General features: G+C 39.1%; 1 protein-coding gene across 7 annotated transcripts in view; it reads left to right on the forward strand.

Annotated features, from left to right (window-relative positions):
* The window catches only part of DENND2B (DENN domain containing 2B), a 178,129-nt gene that overhangs the window by 22,176 nt on the left and 134,282 nt on the right, over positions 1–21,671 (forward strand). For 6 of the 7 annotated variants that reach the window (XM_040456940.1, XM_040456938.1, XM_040456934.1 and 3 more), the window contains exon 5: positions 1,004–1,136. The exons of the other annotated variant lie outside the window; for it this stretch is intronic. The gene's annotated coding sequence lies outside the window, so the exon portion shown is untranslated. The remainder of the gene's footprint in view (positions 1–1,003; positions 1,137–21,671) is intronic. 7 annotated transcript variants of the gene reach the window in all.

Below are 21,671 nucleotides of genomic sequence, written 5' to 3' on the forward strand. Positions count from 1 at the left end.
GGGGCAGCCTTTCCGGCGGGCTGGGGCCACGCAGTTGGGGGTGGGGAGCAGGGAGACCAGGGATCTGGGGAAGTGCAAAGCTGCGGTGCGCAGAGGAGACTGCGGGCAGTCCCGGCGGGCCTGTGAGTGGGTTTCGCGTGCAGCCGCCGGTTGGTCCCCTGGACTCGCCACGCTGCTCTGCCGTGGCTGTTGAGCCCTACCTAACCTGCGGCTGTGGTGGTCGTATGCAGGCTCCTTGAGGGACGCGCGCGCGCGCGCACACACACACACACACACACACACACACACAGAGACACACACACACACACACACACACACACACACACACACACACACGGAACTCAAACAAAGGAAAATTAACTTTGCACTCTATGACTTTAACAAATTAAACTGCAAGGTGAATGATTAGCTTTCCTTTTTTGTCCTTCACCTGAAATGCACTAAGTATTAAAGATGTATATTTTAAGTGACTCAAGACTAGCCAATGTTTGTGCTACCTTATCCAAGAATTTAGTAATTTAGTAGAATTTAAGAGACTGAACATTTTCAAGTGTTTCTAAGAATTATTGCATTTTTCTGGGATCTTTATACGAATGTAGTTTACAGTTACTTGGACATGAATAAAACAACTTCACTGAGAGAATTTGTTTTAATGCTGCCTTAGTCTAGCTCTTGGTTTTATCCCATGCAGGTGTTTCTCTTGTTTGGGCAGCAGGGTCTTGGGAATGGGAAAGAGGTCATTATCTCAGCTCCAGGACAGTTTTGAGTTATCTTTTATATGCACACACTTCAACTGGCCATCTTGGGATAGGGCCACAAGATCAAAACTCAAGTGACTGTGTTACTTTTTCCCCCCAAGTAGTATTTTCAGAAGGTGAATCCCTTCACTGATGAGATTTTTCAGAGACGGGTTTCTAAAGAACCTGAAATAGTCTAGATTTCAGAAAGCTGATCAAAGGTAGAAACCAAATTGCTCATAGTCTGTCTCCCGTGCTGAATTAAGGACTGCACAAAGAAGGAGCTTAAGAAGAGCCTGTTGAATGCATGGAGTGAAGTAAAGGCTTCCTGGACTCTGCTGGCTTGTCTGAGAGTTCCACTGTGACTACGTAGATACAAGCATCCTTTTCATTTATCTGGTAACTATTACCCTTGGAAAAACTCCCTAAGATATGGGGGTGATTTGTTCAAGTGCATATGGGAAGTGGTGTTATCTTCAAAGTATTTTTTATGGAACACTTGGTGACTGGCTGATAATTAGTAAAAACTTTGCTCTTGGGTTTGTGGATTCATTGGGGAAAGAGGAGTGACACATAAGAGAAGAATAAAAATTTTAGATCCATTGGCTTAGAATATAAGAATTAATTATAGTAATTATAGAAGCTCAGAGGAGAATATGATTATGAACCAGAGTGCCTTTAAGGAAGAGAAGGGATTTCAATTAGGCCTTGAAGCAAAGCATGGCTCTAAACCTGGTGGAGAGTTGCTAGGGAGAGTTTCCAAGAAGAGAGACAGTAGATCATTTGGATTGGAGCTGGGGAGAAATGTGATGCTTACTGAGCATCTTACTCGGTGCCATATGCCACACTCTCTCGAAGTAGGTATTGTTACTCTTGTCTTAAAGAGAGGGAATTCTTGTTTTACAAAGAGAAGAGCTGAAATATAAGTAACTTGCTGAAGATCACACAGGAAGTGAGTGGTAAAGCTGGAATTCTAACTCCTGGTTGTCTACCTCTAAAGTTTGTGCCTCCACAGCTGCCTTCCACAATGGGCAGTGGGAAGTTCAGTTGAAGCAGACTGGTCAGCTTGAATTCTGGCTCAGGAGTTGCAACTTTATCCTATATGCATGGTCTGGCTTTAAAGATTTTTGAGAAAAGGAGTGATGGGCAAAGCCATTTTTTGAAGATTAATGTGACATCAGGGTACAGGATTTGTAACTTGCTCATCACAGGTAAGGTGCAAGATGTAGTTCTTAATAAAGGAGGTTAAAAAAAAAAAGTGAATGTAGGAAAGATACCTGGATGTTTAAATTCCTGGCCTCTCCAGTAGCTTGGTTCACTGGGTAAGACTTTGTTGCACTGACCACAGGGCTGCTGGGGATCTAGAAAAGAGCTGGATCTGACCGGGCAAACATTGAACTGGAATGTGTATGTGGGGCAACATGGTTTGTCCTTTATATTTCCCACATGTGTTGCAATGCTTTGGTGAAAGTGTTTTGTTTTGTTTTGTTTGTTTGTTTGTTTTTATAATTACCCTAGGACAGAGATCAATGTTATAATTTGTTTAAGAGCCTTTACTAAGTGGGAAAGTTGAGCTCCCAAACCAGGGCTTCTGCTCTAAAGATCTCATTTAAGTTGAGGTGTCCTTTCCCCCCAACATTTCCTTGTTTCCTAAAAATGTTGAATTTTAAAATTTGGTATTGCCAAGGTAAAAATGAATTGAGATTCCGTTTCTTAATAAAACCAGTTAAGAGAAAATGCACTTTATTTCACTTTTTTTGTCATGGAGGAACAATAGGATGCCTTTGCGAAGTTACTGTGTGGGAATTTCAAAGGGATAGGAAAGCCAGGATTTAGAGATGTGCAGAGCTCTTCCTACCCCTCTACATTTCTTACCAGTAAGTTGTGTTCATATATACACTTAGAGAGCTTAGGGGGCCTTTGAATACCCAAGTTTATAGCTAGACCCTTTGATTCTCTGCAGATAATGGGCTCAGGAAGGGCAGCAGTGGGTGGAGCCATTTTATTAGAATTGTCTCCCACTTTGAATACAGTCTAGTGCAACTGGTTCTTCCTTGTGGGACATCTAGGCCTTTTTCTCTGAACTTGTCAGTACTCTAAAGAATTGGTTTTTAGGCAAGGGATACCAGGTAGTGGGGGAGTTGTGCCCAAAAAAGGCAGAAAATCAAGTTGGTCAACTAGAGAATTTTTATTATTTGTTTGTTTGTTTATATATTTATTTTTGAGAGCAAGAGCTTGTGCATGTGCAAGCAGGGGAGGGACAGAGGGAGAGGGAGAGAGAGAATCTTAAGCAGGCTCCACAGTCAGTGCAGAGCCAGACATGGGGCTCTATCTAAGGACTGTGAGATCATGACCTGAGCCAAAATCAAGAGTTGGATGCTTAACTGACTGAGCCACCCAGGCGCCCCAAGGATTTTTATTTTAATTAATGTTAGAGTCAACCATAGTTTTGTGTAAAATAAAAAATGTAAACCCAACATAGGATCTCAGTTCTCTATACCCATTTTTACCTTAAAGAGCCTCTAACTGGAGAGCTTGCTTACCCCATTGGTAGGGCTTTGATAAGTAAAATTCTCACGACCGGCTCTAATCGTATCAGGACGACTCAGTTTGGGTTTTGGATCTCAGAGGAATGTGACTTCTCAGCATAGGGGATTTAGACTCCAAAGATATTGGTTCAAGTTCCAGCTTTGCCACTTTTGTTTAGAAGTGTCTGGAGTTTGATATCAGAGGGATTTCTTAGCTCAGTTTTTCTGGTTCTTCTAGGTGAGGGTAATGCTCTAGCATCAGACAGAGTTCATGCCCTGATTAGTCCCTTGGTTCCTTCTTGTAGTTTGTTATCTTGTGTCACCTGAAAGCCATTTTGTTTCATCTGTAGCCTGTAGTTATAGATCAGAAAGGAAAATCAGCTGGGATTTCCTCTAGAGAATGGCAAGTCTCATTGTTGGTGATCTTTTGGTAGGAGTTTCTGTGAGAATGCTGTTAAGTTTTGAGAATTGAGGTTTCAAATAGCGACTTTGGCAATGCTCTTATTTATTTATTTATTTTATTATTTTTTTCCACTATAAAGGTCTTTTTTTATGTGAAATTTATTGTCAAATTGGTTTCCATACAACACCCAGTGCTCATCCCAACAGGTGCCCTCCTCAATGCCCATCACCCACTTTCCCCTCCCTCCCACCCCTCATCAACCCTCAGTTTAGTCTCAGTTTTTAAGAGTCTCTTGTGGTTTGCTTCCCTCCCTAACTTTTTTTTTTCCCCTTCCCCTCCCCCATGGTCTTCTTCTGTTAAGTTTCTCAGGATCCACATAAGAGTGAAAACATGGTATCTGTCTTTCTCTGTATGACTTATTTCACTTAGCATAACACTCTCCAGTTCCATCCACATTGCTACAAAAGGCCATATTTCATTCCTTCTCATTGCCAAGTAGTATTCCATTGTATATATAAACCACAACGTCTTTGTCCATTCATCAGTTGATAGACATTTAGGCTCTTTCCATAATTTGGCTATTGCTGAAAGTACTGCTATAAACATTGGGGTACAAGTGCCCCTATGCATCAGCACTCCTGTATCCCTTGGGTAAATTCCTAGCAGTGCTATTGCTGGGTCATAGGGTAGATCTATTTCCAATTTTTTGAGGAACCTGCACACTGTTTTCCAGAGTGGCTGCACCAGTTTGCATTCCCACCAACGGTGCAAGAGGGTTCCCATTTCTCCACATCCTCTCCAGCATCTGTAGTCTCCTGATTTGTTCATTTTAGCTACTCTGACTGGTGTGAGGTGGTATCTCAGTGTGGTTTTGATTTGTATTTCCCTGATGAGGAGTTACGTTGGACAGTGCTCTTAGTTAAATGTCAGAGATGTTTGGTTGCATTTTTGGTTCATTGCTTACTCACACAGTTGTTAATGTTTTTATATTTGGTAAGCATTTGTTATTTTTATCATTTATTAAAGGAGTGATTTAGATTTTCTAAGGTAGCTGAAAGCTTTAGAAAAATAGGACTGGGGTATCCTTTTGGTTCTCAGATATAGTCTCCTGTATAGTACAACCATTTGACTATTTTAAATCACTCTGCCTCCAAATATCCTTAATCTCTCTCAAGTGATTTGCTGTCTCTCAAGAGATTTCACAACCTCTCTAGGAAACATTTTCTGAGCTTTCCAGACCGATAATCACAGATTATCTCCTTGTTATTAGCCTGAGTTTTCTTTTCATGTTTCTTGCTTTCACGTTTTTCCCATCCTTCTTCAACACACAAATGTTCACAGAGGGAACAGGTTGTCTTTCCTGGGCCCCAGTGGCAGCTACCAAATGTGCAGATTGCCCCTCTGGACTCATCCTTTCTTTCTCTTTGTCTGGCTAAACAAGCTGAGCACTCTGTATTTTTCTTTATACAACTGTCTTTTTAGACCCATGATTATACTTGTTGCTTTGTTTTTTGTTTTATGCAGGAAGTCAATATCAGATATGTAAGCAATTACAGGTTTCAGTGAAGGGAGCCTTTTGGAAATAAAATGTGCTTTTTCTTCCTATCGGCATGAATAATTGTGTAACATATGTAAATACTGAAGATGATCTTCTAAAAAAATATCAAAAGAATTTTGCCTAAGTCCCCTTTAAGAGCTTAAAAAGAATCCAGCCTTTATAAGATTACTCTAAAAGTAACAGACTATCCCAATTGAGGTCCTTCTAGAAGTGTGGGAATCATTTGTTTAAACCAGAACTTAGGATACCCAAGCAAATATGATAGAAAGAATCTACTTAACACTTTGTTAACAGCGTAAGAAATAAAACTCTTTTTAATGGACATTTTGTGATAAAGGTCATAGTGATTAGAATATGTTGGGAACCCTGATTGTCAGTGCTCTGGAAACTACTTTGAGTAGACAAGTGTAAATGTTAGTGGCTTTTTGTCTTCCTTTGGTGTGAAATTGGGATCTTGGATGTTAATTTAACTAAGAACAAGTTTGAATCTAGGTATTTGTGGATTTCCCCCCTACCCTTCTCCCTATTCTTTTTATTCTGAAGGCTAATTGGAGTGGAGTAGCAAGTGCTTTTAACCAAGGTATCCTTGTGTTGGGATGTTTTATCAGACACTGGTCTGTATTATTGTCATTCGTACACCCTTGCTTGTGTTCACCATTTATTGAATATCTGCTGTGGAAAAAGCACTGGGTTAGTCCTTTTTAAGCATCTGTTTGTTCTCTTACTACTTTTTTTTTTTAGTGAACATCATATTAGGTGTTTGATGAATCAGTGAATGGGTAAAGCTAAAAAGTTAGAAATTATTTTTGGATGTGGGTGTTGGATATCTCTTGATTTGAATGCTGCTGTTGGGAAGTGGCCATGCTTATATCATTCTGCCCTCTCTTCTAGGTGCTGTGATGACCCTTGACAAGGAGGCTGAGCATGTGGGGTATATTTTCTAGTGAGTGAACAGGGCCTGGTTAATTATTTTTGCTACCAGTTGTGTTAGATTACATTTTCTATTGCCAGGAACTTCACTTAGCATAATATCCACTGCAGTAGAAAATACCCAGTGGTTGGTAGTGAGAACTACCTGGAGAGGGTTTTCCTGAAGGTCTGTTTTGCCAAGGATAGATTCTAGGTGCTTGGATCCAAAGGGCTTCTACACAGACCAGAGTGATTCTCACACTGGGACCCAAGGGGAATGGAAATTCTCTTAAAATGTTTTACTAGTATGGGAGGGAAGCCAAAGCTTTTGTTTTTCAATGGACAGTAGAATCTGTACTAGAGATGAAGAAAAGCCAGCTTACAGATGAATATTTAGTGCTCTATAGGGTTAGGGAAAGCATGGAAAAATGGGATTTAAGGTCAAAGTGTTCATTTGACTCCTTAATGTCAAATTAATAAAAAAATCAGTTCCAAGGGTTTTGTTTTGCTATTTTTTTCCATATCTGTGTTTTGACAGGTCACTGTCTTAAATTAGAATAGTATTTAGGACCAAAACGTTTATATAGCAAGTGATATAGTAGAGTCATGGGAGATGGGCAGAGGCCACTTTGTGTCTTATTTCAGATGGACCATTTAAAAAATCCCCATGAGGGGCGCCTGGGTGGCGCAGTCGGTTAAGTGTCCGACTTCAGCCAGGTCACGATCTCGCGGTCCGTGAGTTCGAGCCCCGCGTCAGGCTCTGGGCTGATGGCTCAGAGCCTGGAGCCTGTTTCCGATTCTGTGTCTCCCTTTCTCTCTGCCCCTCGCCCGTTCATGCTCTGTCTCTCTCTGTCCCAAAAATAAATAAACGTTGAAAAAAAAATTAAAAAAAAAAATCCCCATGAGTAGCTTAGTGGTTAGAATTAGTTTGAAATAGCTTTGCTGAAAGGTATTGGTAAAATAAGATTTATCAGTTTTTGTTTATTCCTGATTTAGATAAAAGCAAGAAAGCCAATTTGAGAGCTGTATCATGTGCCCAGCCGTGCCCACATACAAGTTGCCTACTTAGTTCCCATGTATTTGTCACTGTTATTGGTCCCTGGGAGGCCAGGGGTAGATCTCAGGGTATGAGGCTCAGACTTGGTTGAAACCGCATCAAGAGGTGCCTGGCTGGCTTAGTTGGTGGAACATGCGACTCTTAATCTTGGGGTTATGAGTTTGAGCCCCATGTTGGATGCAGAGATTACTTAAAAATAAAATCTTCAAAAAAAGAAGAGCTGGCCCTGATAGGTTACTAGGGCTGTGGGTGTAGGGAAATGGGTGGATGGGACAGGGAAGAAAACCAGAAGAGCATGTAGTTCTGTGGAAATCGAGTAAAGAAATGAAAAAGTTATAACTCTTTTTTTCCCTCATTGACTTAGACCTCCATTCCATTGAAAACGTTTACTACTTGAGGTTATTTTATGCACCCTCATAGTAACTAGGTGAAGGCACTGTGACTTCTGTACACTGACGGGAAGGACACTCCTAGATGATTCTCTGGATATGTATTTGGGTTGTTTCTGTTCTTTCCCTCTTTTTTACCTAGGCTGTGATGCTGATTTGTTTTTTTTTCTTAAGAAATATTCTGGCTTTGGTGTCTAGAAATTTTTAGGGCTATGGGGATCGGGGGCAGGGATGCTGAGTGTTGCCAGTATGAGAGGCTTTTACACCCAGACAAATTTCCAGGAAAGAGGGTCAGAAAATGTATACACAAAGTCAGAAGGGAAAATGGCATGGCAGGTAGTGTGACTGCTTTGGCCATTGTGACTGTGTCTGCTCAGATGGGCTTGATGGTTGGATGATGGAATGGTACTGAGAATATTTTATAATCCACATCATTTCTTAAAGATTTTTTTCTTTAGGAAAAAGCATAGTACATTACATTGATTTTTATTTTGAAATTTACATGACCTATCCATAAGTGAGCATACAGAGAAATGAACTTTCTTGAGATCACACAGCTCAAAAGATGAAGAGCCAGGATGTGAACCTAGACAGTTACACGCTGAATGCCAAGCCTGTAACTGGTTCTGTATAGCCTCTAACTGGTCCCAGCTCTTCTGCTGTCCCTTTATAGTCTCTTCTCCACATAGCAACCAAAGTATTATGTGTGTCCTCTACTTTAGCCCTCATATTTAGAGTTCAAATTTACTGCCCAAGTCCTTAAGTGCTCTAGCCTCTAGTCTTCCCACCTGCTGTCCACCGTCCTTCCCATCTCTTCTGTCTCAGAGCCTTTGCCTTGTACCTGGGATATTCTTCTTGAATATTGCTAGTTTGTACCCTCCCTCATTTAGGTGTCAGCTCAAATGCATCTCCTCGAGGAGGCTGTCCCTGACCATCCTATGCAAACTTCTCTTAGTGAATCTTTAATCCTTCCTTTGTTTTTCTTTCTAAAATTATATTACGTATTTGTGTGTTTTTCCTGTTTGCTTTCACAAATAAATAAACTTCGTGGGATTAGGGAGTTGGTCCATCTGTTTACTGGTATCCTTACTTTTTAGAACAGTATGTGGAAAGTTTTCTTTAAATATTTGTTAAATGAGTAAGTGGTGTCATTTGCATTTGATGTTCATGTTTAACATGACTTCACTTGGATAAAAATAGTAGAGGGGAAAAGGATATGCAGGTGATACATACAAGTCTGGGTCTTACTTGCTTTTATATTTATTACCAAGGCTTTACCATAGTATCTGGCCAAAAAAATGCTCAGAATATCTGAGTTGAACAAATGCACAGTTTGATTTATTTTGGATTACACACAGGAGTTCAGAGAAGGGAGAGAATAGTGTGGACCGGAGTCCTTAGAGAAATTTGTGGAGGACTTGTAGGCTTTCAAGGCGAGATTGAGTTTTGTTGGTTTGTTGTTGTTTTTGTTATTTAAATCTGGAAGGACTCTTAAGATGATCTAGTTTAAGCTTCTTGGTTATAAATGGGGAAACTGAGCCCAGAGAGACAAGAACTTGCCCAAAGGCACACATGGTTTTGTTAGAACCATGTCTGGAATCCAGGTATTTTGATTCCTAGGTCAGTTCTCTTTCCTCTATACAGTGCTTCCTTCAGAATGAAGGAGGAGCTTTGAGGGGTGGGAAGTGACTAGGAATAGCAGGAGCAAAGGCTCAGAGGCAGAAAAGATGTTGGCTTGTGTGGGATAGAAATTGGGATGGAAATTAGGCCATGTTAATTGAATCAGCGAGTTAATGAAAGAGATCCATGGGAGATATAGTAGGCTGTAGAAGCTGTGTAAGACCAGATCCTGGAGGATTATTTTTTTTAAATGTTTATTTATTTTGAGAGAGAGTGTGTGTGCGAGCAGGGAAGGGGCAGAGAGAGAGGAGAGAGGGACTCTCAAGCAGGCTCCACTCAGAGCCTGAAATGGCCGATCTCAAGAACCGTGAGATCACGACCTGAGCAGAAATCAAGAGTCAGACTCTTAACTGACTGAGCCATCCAGGCACCCCTAATATTTTATTTTTAAGTAATCTCTACACCCAGTGTGGGGCTTGAAGTAATGATCCCGAGATCAAGAGTTGCATGGCTCTACTGACTGAGCCAGCCAGGCCCCAGATCCTGGAGAATCTTGAATGTTATCTTGAAGAGTTTAAATTTGGAATGACAGGGAGACATGTGAAAATACTTTAAATATTGTTCTGTATTTTCTCTTCAGTGAAGGTGACAAATAATGTAATATAGAAAATGGAGTATAATTGAAGAATAAGTTGGAGCCTTGTAGGAGTTAGGAAGCCATTATAATAATCCAGATATCAGTGTAGTTTGGGGAGTAGTAACATTTCAGTTTGTTTTGTTTTTGTTTTTAGAAATTGTGTATTTTTTGAAGATGATATGTAATTCTCTGACAAAAGGTGTGTACCCTGATTTCTAAGAGAGTTTGGGAGCAATAAGCCTGGAGAACCAGTATTTTACTTTATTTAATTCCATATATGTTGTAAATGAAATTTTAGTGTCTCGATGGTAATCCTTAAGAAACCCAGGTCAGGTGAGTAAAGTAGGGATAGAAGATGACACTGTCCTCCATGTGAAGATCATGGTGGAGAGCATGGGCAGGGGCAGAAGGAGCAGATGGGCAGTGAATGAGAGCAGCTTCCAAAAGAGAGTCTGGACCTCTCTGTCACAGGTACTGCATTGTGGCTGGGGAGTCAGGCATCCAGGGTCCTCAGCCTGGCACCATTTCTTTCTTTCTTTCTTTCTTTCTTTCTTTCTTTCTTTCTTTCTTTCTCTCTCTCTCTCTCTCTCTCTCTCTCTCTCTCTCCCTGCCTTCCTGCCTTCCTGCCTTCCTGCCTTCCTGCCTTCCCGCCTTCCCGCCTTCCCGCCTTCCCTCCTTCCCTCCTTCCCTCCTTCCCTCCTTCCTTCTCCTTGGACACAAGAGGTCAGTGGGAGTAAGAACCAGGCTCCTGGGCCCACAAATGCTTTGGATGGATTGGTTGTGTTGAAGCTCGGGCCTACTCATGTAGTCCACATAAGTTTTCAACTGGAACTGATGAGAATAGACTAATACAACCCTTACCAAGCCAGTGAATTGGCACAGGGTATGATACTTTAAAAGTTTTTCCATCCTCAGGAATCTTTTTCCATCTCTAAGGGAAAACTTTAAAAGTCAGCATGTAAGTGAGAACACAGACCTTTAAATAATATCTCATACTGGATCTGAGAGTTTGAGTTGCAAAAAAATCCTGGAGCATTTAACATTCAACAAATACTTATTGAGCAGGACCTGTTAAACACCTAATACTGTGCTTAGTGTTGGAACTTTAATCTTTTGATCATGCTGCATCAAATGTTATTAATAAGATATTAACATTTGGCTCTATTTCACATTCAGTTTAGCCCCCAACATTATATAGCTCGTCCATAAACCCTCAGTTAGTTCAGACTGTTCACTTACGCTTGCAGTCACTTGTTGAAAGTTTACTATATAAGAGGCAATATGATGAATGTTGAGGCAGTTTTGAAGGTGAACAAGGATTAGTGAGGGTCCTCAACTGGTCACCTGGAATATACCAGGTAGATCTGGCAGCTGTTAAGTTTCCTGGGATTCCTAGCCCAAGAGGAGGGGGTTTCAGCAGTAGTGCATCCCTCTTCACTTGTTCTGCTCACACTAGGTCCTCCCCTGTCCCCCTTGCCACTGTTCTCCAAGCCTATCTTTAAATTTAAGAGAAATCAAAATTAGCTCCTTTGCATTAAATTGGGGAAGTTCCATTAAGGGCAGCACTTCTCTGACGAAACGTTCAATAAAGTTTGAAATCTTTCCCAGAGAATCTCTTCTGTCTGTGTAATCTCAAAGAAGAGGCTTCTCCATGGGAACTTTCCTCCTTCCTCTGAAAGTTGCTTTGCCTACAGTTGGACACACAGTATGCAGCATTCGGTATTTCTCAGGCTCTTCACTTTGGCCTGCTTCACTGGCTCTTTGTGGAGATGCCAGGAGGGGCATGTTGCCTTGTTTTTTTAGAGTGAATGACACAAATGAGAGGGAGGCAATCATGCTAAATTTTCCCATCATTTGGAAAGGCAGCTGCTCAACAGAAGAGAGGCAAAAGAAGATGGATGCAGAAGAGTGTTTCATCGAGGCTTTGAATTGCCATTTGGAGTGAGGTTGTTTTCCCCTCCTTTGCTTGGTATCTGGAGCCAGTTTGTACATTGTCTGTTGGGGTTTGCTCTGCTTTATTCATGTCTGCAACAACACTGAGAAGCATATTTTATTCTTAATTTTGGTACCCTCTTCCTGTGGGATCTCAGCTGTCTTCAGGGCTTCAACTATTTCCTTTTTTTTTTTTTTTTTTTTTTTTTTCTTATTTATTTTGAGAGAGACAGAGACAGTGCAAGTGGGGGAGGGGCAAAAAGAGAGGGAGAAAGGGAGAGTGAGAAAGAGCACGTGAATGCAAGTGCATGAGTGAGGGAGGGGCCGAGGGAGAAGGGGAGAGAGAGAATCTTAAGCAGGCTCCACACCTAGTGCTGAACTGGCGCTCCATCTCATGACCAACCATAAGATCATGACCTGAACCGAAATCAAGAGTTAGATGCTTAACTAACTGAGCCACCCTGGTACCCCTCAAATCCTTTTTATACCACTCATTATATGTGATCCTGGACAAGTCACTTAACCTCTCCGTACTTCAGTTTCCTCATCTGTAAAATGGGGGTAAAAATAGTGCCTGCCTCCTAAGGTCTTTGTGAGGACAAATGAATTAATATATGTAAAGTACTTAGATGACCTTGCATGTAATTTAGTGTGTATAATTATTGCTGTTGGACAGCTGGATGATCTGCAGGCCTCTCAAAATTTCCCTGTTTAGTTTAGTACCTATCTCTATAAAGCTGTCTTTCTTCTGTATTCATGAGCTCCTTTATTGATATCAGAGTAATCTCTGATTTCTCCTTTTTTCTCAGTAATCATACTCGAAGTCTTGTCAGTTACATTTCCCAAAAGTCCTCCTCACTGTCTTGCCTCCAACTCAGTTAAAGATTTGACCATCTTTTTTGTGGAATGCATCCTTAATGTCTCAGAATGCCTGCCCCTGGATGTTTTTCAGTCAGTCTCTCAGGCTGCTCCCAAGAGTGATCTTTCTAAAATAGTTTAATTATCATAGTTCCTTTCTAAAAACCCTTTCCTTTTTTATGAGGAATAACATACAGTAAAGTGCACAAATATTAAACATATAACTTACTGGCTTTCAGCATATGTAGTCACCCATGTAACCACTCTCAGATCAAGATATAGAACATTTCCAGCTTTATGTCTCTTTTGAGGTAGAATGTGCATTCCTACCCCTAACCACTCTTTTATTACCATTTGTTTTTCCTTTTTTCTTTTCAAATCTTTACAAATACTTAAAATAGAATTCTTTTTTACAGTTTTATTGAGAAATAATTGCTATACATCACTGCATAAAACTAAGGTGTACAACATGATTTGATTTTCGTGTATCATGAAATGATTATCACAGTAGGTTCAGCTAACATTCATCTTGTATAGATATAATAAAAAGAAAAGAAAGAAGGACAGAATAAAGAAAAAAATGTCTCCTTGTGATGAGAACTCTTAGGATGTACTCTCTTAGCAGCTTTCCTGTATGTCATATAGCGGTGTTAGTTATGGTCATCATGTATGTTACGTGCATAGTGCTTATTTGTCTTATAACTGGAAGTTTGTATCTACTGCTAACCACTCGTGTATCTCCATTTTGCTTTTTCTTGATCTTTGTGTAAATGAATCATAAAAACCCTTTATTGATTCTTCTTGTTCTATATCTTTGACAGAGTAATTCTAAACTCACTTACTGTGACATTCAAACATGTTTGTCATCTGGCTTTTACTTCAGGTCCTTTGCACGTAGCCTGCCCTTCCTGCCATGCATGTAGTGTACAAACACAATAGGCTCTTTTTCCCTTTCATTTTTTTGTGCCTGATATTCTCTTGGCCTTCTACTTCATTCCCTGGCAAATTCATCCTTAAAAACTCAGTTCTAGGCAGAATCAAGCCCTTCTCTGTTCTCTGGAGGCATGATTATTATAGCTGGTTACTTATTTACATGTCTTTCTCCTCTACTTATCATTTTCAAGAGCCCATGGATGGGGCACCTCCCCCCCCCCCCAGTTTTACACAGGTAATTCATATTTTCTCCAGAAAAATTAGAAAACAGAAACAACAAAAAAACCCCAAAACCCATTATATAGAGATGACCATTGTTTACATATATACCAAAATATATACCAACACTGTCATTCATTCACAAAATAGACATTCATTCACAAAATACTAAATATCTGCTTTGTTATTTACATTTAGTCCCCCCCCCCCCACTTTTTGTTGTTATAAAAACACTGTTGAACATCCTTATGCCTATATTTTAGTGCAGTTCCCTGATTATTTTTGGAGGATACATTTGTAGATGTAGATGAAAGAGATGAACATTTTTAACGACTTTTGATACACTTAGCCAAATCACTTTCCAAAAAGTCTTTACCCTGGGTACACTTCTGCTAGGGTAAGAGTGCATGTTTTCAGCTGTCTCTGCAAAACTAAAAAGAAGGAAAATGGTATTTTGTAAATCTGATAAGATAAAAATGGTTTTGCATTACTCTTTTAATTTGCATCTCTTTGATTGCTACTGAGGTTGAGTATTTTCTCATATGCTTAATACCATTTAATTTATATTATATAATTTATATTTCTTATGTGATTTATATGTTCATGTATTATATTTGTACTGATTTTATCAATGTTTTTAATATTAAGGATATTAAGTCATATATACTACATATATATCCCTCAGTTTGTCATTTATCTAACTTTAATTTGTTTCTAAATATAAACATTTTAAATAATTTAATGTAGTGAAATGTATTAGTCTTTTATTATTGTTTAAAGTTTATTTATTTATTTTGAGAGAGAGAGAGGGAGAGAGAGTGCACTCATGCAAGCATGCATGCATGCATGGAAGAAGGAGGGAAAAAGAGAATCCTAAGCATGCTCTGTGCTGTGAGCCTGATGCAGGGCTTGATTTCATGAATCATGAGATCATGACCTGAGCTGGAATGAAGAGTCAAATGCTTAACTGACTGAGCCACCCAGCCACTCCAAATTTATTAGTCTTTTAAATAATTTTTTTACCTGTGGTGTCATTCTTAGAATGATCTTCCTGAGGGAATATTAGATAAATATCCATTATATATTTTTCTACTTCTTTTGTAATGTCATTTTTTGCATTTAAATCTTTACTCAATCTGGAACTTATTCTGTTACAAAATCATAATACTAATGATAGCTAATTTTTTGAGTGCATATTATATGCTAGGCACTTGCTTCACTTATACTGACTCATTTAAACTTTCAACAAACCTGTGCTATAGGCACTGTTAGTATCACTGTAAATTGACTTGCTGAAGGTTGCTCAGCTAGTAAGTTGCAAAGATAGGAGTCAAGTTCAGATAGTTGAGCCCTAGAGCCCATGTCCTCAACTACTCTGCTAACTTAATTTTTTCCCAATGACCTAATGTCATTTTTTAAGGAATCCATTCTTTCGCCACTGTTTTGAAATTGCCAATTTTAATCATATGTTAAATTTATACATATACTTAGGTATGTTACAAACTTTTGTTCCACTGCGCTGTCTTTTTTGGTGATAATGCCACACTGTTTTAATTTGTGTAGTTGAAAGATGGTATTCTCCTCACCTTTGCATCCCCAGTGCTTAGCAGTGACTGCTGCTTTGTAGGTATTTAATGAATATTTGCAGAATGATGTCACTCTTGGAGGTTCATGGATAGAATTCAGATGGTCTGCAGCTTGGCTAGGAAAAAATTACATCATCATTTTCATTGATCCCAGACTGAAATTTAATATTTCTTTTAATTATGAATATAGGCAATAAAGCACAGTAGTAATAGCACTACCTTTGACTTCGTCATGGATATTTGCCAGGGTGAACCTTAGGTTAAAAACTCTTGCTTTATTGTATTTCTTTCTTGGGGCCATTTTATCTTTGTGTTTCATACCTAGGCAGTGACTGATACTTAGTAGATGCCCAATAAATATGCTAATTTTAAAAACTTTTAATTTTCAAATATGCACAAAAGTCAAAGAACTGCATAATGAACTCCCGTAATGACTTCTTCATCCAGCTTCAAATATTATCAGCATTTTGCCAGTTTTGTTTTATCTATCTGTCCTCATTTCTGGATTATGCTATTTTACCCAATGATATTTCAGAAAGCAAATCTAATTGATAAGGACTTGAAAATATATAGCCCTTCTTTTTTTTTTTTTTTTATATTTATTTCGTTTTTGGGAGAGTGCAAGCAGGGGAGGGGCAGAGAGAGGGGACAGAGGATCCAAAGCAGGCTTTGTGCTGACAGGCTGATAGCAGCGAGCCTGATGGGGAGCTAGAACTTACGAAATGTGAGATCATGACCTGAGCCTAAGTTGGATGCTCAACCAACTGAGCCACCCATGCGCCCCAGCCCTTCTTTTTTTTTTTTTTTTTTTAATGTTTGTTTTTATTTTTGAGATAGAGAGAGACAGCCTGCTCACGAGCAGGGGAAGGGCAGAGAGAGAGGGAGACACAGAATCTGAAGTAGGCTCCAGGCTCTGAGCTGTCTGCACAGAACCTTATGCGAAGCTTGAACCCAGGAACTGTGAGATCATGACCTGAGCCGAAGTCAGACACTTAACTGACTGAGCCACCTAGGTGCCCCTCGAAAAACATATAGCAATTCTTAATAAATTTAACAAAAGTAAACTAATTCCTCAATATCATCTGTTACCCAGCTTGTATTTAAATGTCCTCTATTGTCTCAAAGGTGTCTTTTACTTAAATTGGATTTTTGAATTGGGATCCATGTAATACCTACACTTTGTATTTGGTTGATATGCCTCTTCTTGCATGTTAAAGACATTATATAAATTACTTGTTAACTTATCTTCATGTCTGATACTGCTCCCACCCTCTTTCTCTGTTGCTTACTTTGGTATATTTTTACTGGTAACTTATTGTTGACAATTGCTCTTTTCCCCATTTAACATTTTATTCATCATTTTAGTAAATTGTTGATTTTGGTTATTTAGTTTTATTTTTAAAACTTGCGTCATTTAAAGTTGTTCTTTCAGCCATATTTTGGATTGAGGTATGTGATGCATAAATTTCTTAAGATCAAAGCTCTAACAGATACTTCTTTTTCATTTTCTCAAAAAGTCTAACCTTGTTAAGTAATTTCAGGTTGGGGTGCCTGGGTGGCTCAGTCAGTTAAGTGTCTGACTTTGGCTCAGGTCATGATCTTGTGGTTTGTGAGTTCAAGCCCTGTGTTGGGCTCTGTGCTGATAGCTCGGAGCCTGGAGCCTGCTTCAGATTCTGTGTTTCCCTCTCTCTGCTCCTCCCCCACTTGTGTGAGTGTGTTCTGTCTCTCAAGAATAAATGAACATTAAAACAATTTTTTAAAAGTAAGAATTTGGGGTAAAAAAGTAGTTTCTCTGGGGCACCTGGGTGGTTCAGTTGATTAAGCATCTGTCTTCAGGCTCAGGTCATGATCTCATGGTTTATGAGTTCAAGCCCCACATCAGGCTCTTTGCTGTCTGTATGGAGCACGCTTCACATCCTCTGTCCCCCTCTCTGTCTGCCCCTCCCCTGCTTGCACTCTTTCCTCTCAAAAATAAATAAAAACTCAAAAAAATGAAAAAATACTTTTTCTGAGAGTTTTATACACATCTGTGGGCCTTAATTGTATCCTCTGTAGAATTGGAAGAAATTCAGATTTGGGTCTTTTCTACAGGCAGAATTTTTTCTTTTCTTTATACTTCAAAAATATGAGAATGTGATAGTGTTAGTCTGTGGTTGTTGATTTTTTTTCAGAATTCCATACATCTTTTGTATTTGGACCAAACTCTTTTTTCTGGACAGTTTGCTTCCATGAAAATTTTAATTACAGATTTGAGCCCATTTGCTGAAAGACTTCTACTATTTGCAGGGTGGTTCTCTGAGCTGCATTCCTTCTCATGATTTTCAGCTTGTACATTCTTGAATCTCTCTTTATCTTTCATTAATTTCTGCATATCATATCTTTTTCTTGATTTCTCAATTGGTAGCATCACTTCCGTTTTTATCACATTCATCCCTTCATTGCTTTAGTATGGACCTCCTGTTTTTACAGCCTGTACTCGTATAGTCATTATGATGGTCTGTTTTATCTCCTTGAGAATCAGGAGACGCCAACTGTTCTGATTTGATTGATTCAAATTTGAATTGAATTGATTCAATTCAATAAATTTGATTGATTGATTGTTTACTGTGGGGAAGGCATTCCATTATAGGGATTAGCTTTGTTTTTGTTTCCTAAGTTTTTTTTTCTTTGCTTATATCTTTTTCCTGTTTATTAAGTTTTCTAAGTTTACTTGTTGATTCCCCTTTCATAGTTTCAGACTATTTGGTTTGCACTGTATTTACTGAGATTTGTGAGAAGTTCTTTTCAATATATTGAGATCCTATTTCAGCCTCATTATAAGGGGTTAAGGAATTGAGCCATTTTTAATTTTTCTGATGGTTTAATTAATGATCACCTAATTATAAACCCCCCATTTTGGAAAATGACTTCATAAAAGAGAAGTGAAATTCTAGACTCCCGTTTCATTTTTTAAAGTTTATTTATTTTTTATTTATTGAGAGAGAGAGAAAAAACATTAGAGGGGCAGAGAGAGGGGGAGAGAGAGAGAATCCCAAGCAGGCTCTGCACTGCCAGCATGGAGCCCAATGTGGGGCTGGAATTCACAAACCACGGGATCATGAGTTGAGCTGAAATCAAGAATAGGACACTTGGGGCGCCTGGGTGGCTCAGTCGGTTAAGCGTCTGACTTCGGCTCAGGTCATGATGTCACGGTCTATGAGTTGGAGCCCTGTGTCGGGCTCTGTGCTGACAGCTCGGAGCCTGGAGCCTGCTTCGGATTCTGTGTCTTGCTCTCTCTCTGACTCTCTCCCGTTTATGCTCTGTCTCTCTCTGTCTCAAAAATAAATAAACATTAAAAAAATTTTTTTTAAAAATGAATGACTTAGTAACAAATCCTTTCCCAAATGAGATGGTTCCAGTTTTTGCTTTCAACAAAACTGAAAGAGTTGCCCTCTGGTAGATGATTAAAAATAATTAAAAAATTTTTTAAATTATTTATTTATTTTTGAGAGAGAGAGAGAGAGAGAGAGAGAGAGAGCGCGCGAGCGAGCGTGCACACAAGCCGGGGAGGGGCTGTGAGAGAGGGAGACACAGAATCTAGAAGCAGGCTCCAGGCTCTGAGCTGTCAGCATAGAACCCGATGTAGGGTTTGAACTCATGACCTGAGCTGAAGTCAGATGCTCAACCGACTGAGCCACCCAGGCATCCCAAAATAATTTTTGAGTATAGATCACTGTGTAATTTGGGCATCTAACTCAGAGTGCAAAGATTGATATTGCTATAACAAAAGTTCTTTCATTCCTATGTAGTTATTTATGTGAACAAAGTTTCTTGGCCCTTGCAACATATAGACTAGAAATACAGAAATTAATGCATTTATAATAAAATTTTGCTTTTTATATTTAATACAAATTTAATACAAATATATTTAATACAAATTTTATATTTAATATGAATGTTTTGATCAGTTGCATAATAGTAATAAATATAATGAAAAATCAATCCAAAAGAAATTATTTTTTGGACATTTAGAGTCTATATCATAGGATTTAAAAATATGTAAATGTATTTATATATAATACTTATATTGCAGAGAAATGTCAAAAGTTGATCACTAAAAGATTTTCAAGCATAAATATTAGGATAAAATCCTGAGAAGGAAGTAAAAGGTAAAAGTTCATAGAGAAGAAGGAATGGGTATAAAATTTCATGCTTTTTTTTTTTTTTAAATGGATGGTGATGGGGTGCCTGGGTGATTCAGTTAAGCGTCTGACTTCAGCTCAGGTCATGATCTCACAGCTCGTGAGTTCAAGTCCCGCGTTGGGCTCTGTGCTGACAGCTCCAAGCTGGAGCCTGTTTTGATTCCGTGTCTCCCTCTCTCTCTGCACCTCTCCCGCTTGTGCTCTGCCTCTCTCTCTCAAAAATAAATAAATAAATATTTTAAAAAATTTAAGTGGATGGTGATGGATTGTAAATCACTATGGTATTCAGACTTCATTGGATGAATTTGGACTCATTTAAAAAAAGTAATGTAGTACTTTCATTTTAAAACGTCAATATTTATAAAATGCCAATATTTATAATAGGCTAGAAAGCATATTTCTACTACTATTTATGATGCAAAAACATATGTTTAAAAGTAATTTTTAACTTGGACATATGGGAAGAATACTTGTTTTGTAAAATTCTTTTAGGGCAACATGAGAAACACTTATAGTAGAGTATGATATAGGTGATTAACTAGAGGAGAAGGAGGAATAATAAGGAAAAGATGCAAAGGAAGCCCCAGGATCACAGAAAGCAACCAGAGAAGGTGCTATTGGAGCTGAATCTTGAGGGACAATGGGAGTTGGCTAGCAAAGTAGAGGTGGAAAGGAAGGGGGAACAGTGTATACAAAAGACCTGGAGGTATAAAAGAACATGGAGACTTTGGGGGAGATGGCTGGAGTGGCATGAGGTGGATGGGGATTTATAGCCAGCCTGACAGTACACTTTGATGGCCTGGAAAGCAGAGGTGATGGGGGGTGGGGATGTGGAGGTGGGGGTGGGGGAGTGGAGGTCTTTTGAGGGAGCTCTTGCTAAAAGCCAGGCAGGAGGTAGTGAGGACAAGTGCAGTCCATTAATGGTGCCTTTTCCCCAGTGGCTCTTTTCTGTATTGGTAATCTTCTAGACATTCTTACAAATGTAGAGGTCCTTTTTTTTTTTTAATTTATTAAAAAAAATTTTTTTTAAAGTTTATTTATTTTGAGAGAGGGAGAGAAAGAATCCCAAGCAGACTCTGCACTGACAGTGTGTGTGGAGTCTGATGCGGGACTCAAACCCACAAACCATGAGATCATGACCTGAGCTGAAATTAAGAGTTGGATGCTTAGCTGACTAAGCCACCCAGGGGCCCCACAAATGTAAAGATTCTTATTTATATTCTGCTAGGGTAGAAAAGTGAGGTTCTATTCCACTTCTAGGTTTTGTACGTCAGTAGTGATGTGCAGGCTGAGATTAGCACTAGAGTCCAAGGATTCTTTCTACACACTGGCCACATGTTTAGTTGAGGCCTTCAGCTTGTCATGGAAAAGGCTGACTACGTTTTTAGAGTCCAAATTTGAGATCCTTGGGCCAATAAAGGATTTACCCCCGCTGATTTGTAAATTTGTTTATGTGAAAAGCTTTTACAAACTTCTACAAATTAAATCAAATTTAACATATAAATTTAACTAAATCACCCTTATAAAGAATTCAACTGTATAAAATTTCTTTGGTCCCAGAAAAGGTAGCCCACAAGGGCATACTTCTGGCCCATCTGGTACTGGGAATTCTTTTGTTTTCATGATGGAGAAGTTCCCCATTATAGGGATCAAAATAAGAGGGCTGTAAAATAAGACTATGTATAGTCCAGAAAAAAACAGAAAAAATTGATTACACTTTTTGCCTGTTTGAAATATTTGTTCTGCAAAGTGATAGAGCTCTGATTCAGTGTTTGCGTAGAGCAGATTGAATGAACTCCAAAAGGAAATCATCAAAGGGTTGATTTGATACCACACAGAAACACGAGGTGATGAGATGTGTGGTTTTTCCACATTTTAATATTTTCCAGGATGACACTGAAAGCCTTGCCCTTAGAGAACCCGGAGCCACCTAATAATTCATTCTTTCAGGCTCTTAAGAAGGAGAAATGGAAGATTTATACCCGTTCAGTAGCTGCCCTGGGCCTTTCCTAGGAGAGCCTGGAAAGGAATTGAGGACAGCCATGGAAATATAACCAGCAAGGCCTAGCACTTGGGGACAATAGGAGAGAATGCTGTCAAGCAAGTACTGAGTCAGTTCAGGAG

This window comes from Herpailurus yagouaroundi, unplaced genomic scaffold (assembly GCF_014898765.1).
Source record: "Herpailurus yagouaroundi ecotype Mexico unplaced genomic scaffold, PumYag 218, whole genome shotgun sequence".
NCBI lineage: Eukaryota > Metazoa > Chordata > Mammalia > Carnivora > Felidae > Herpailurus > Herpailurus yagouaroundi.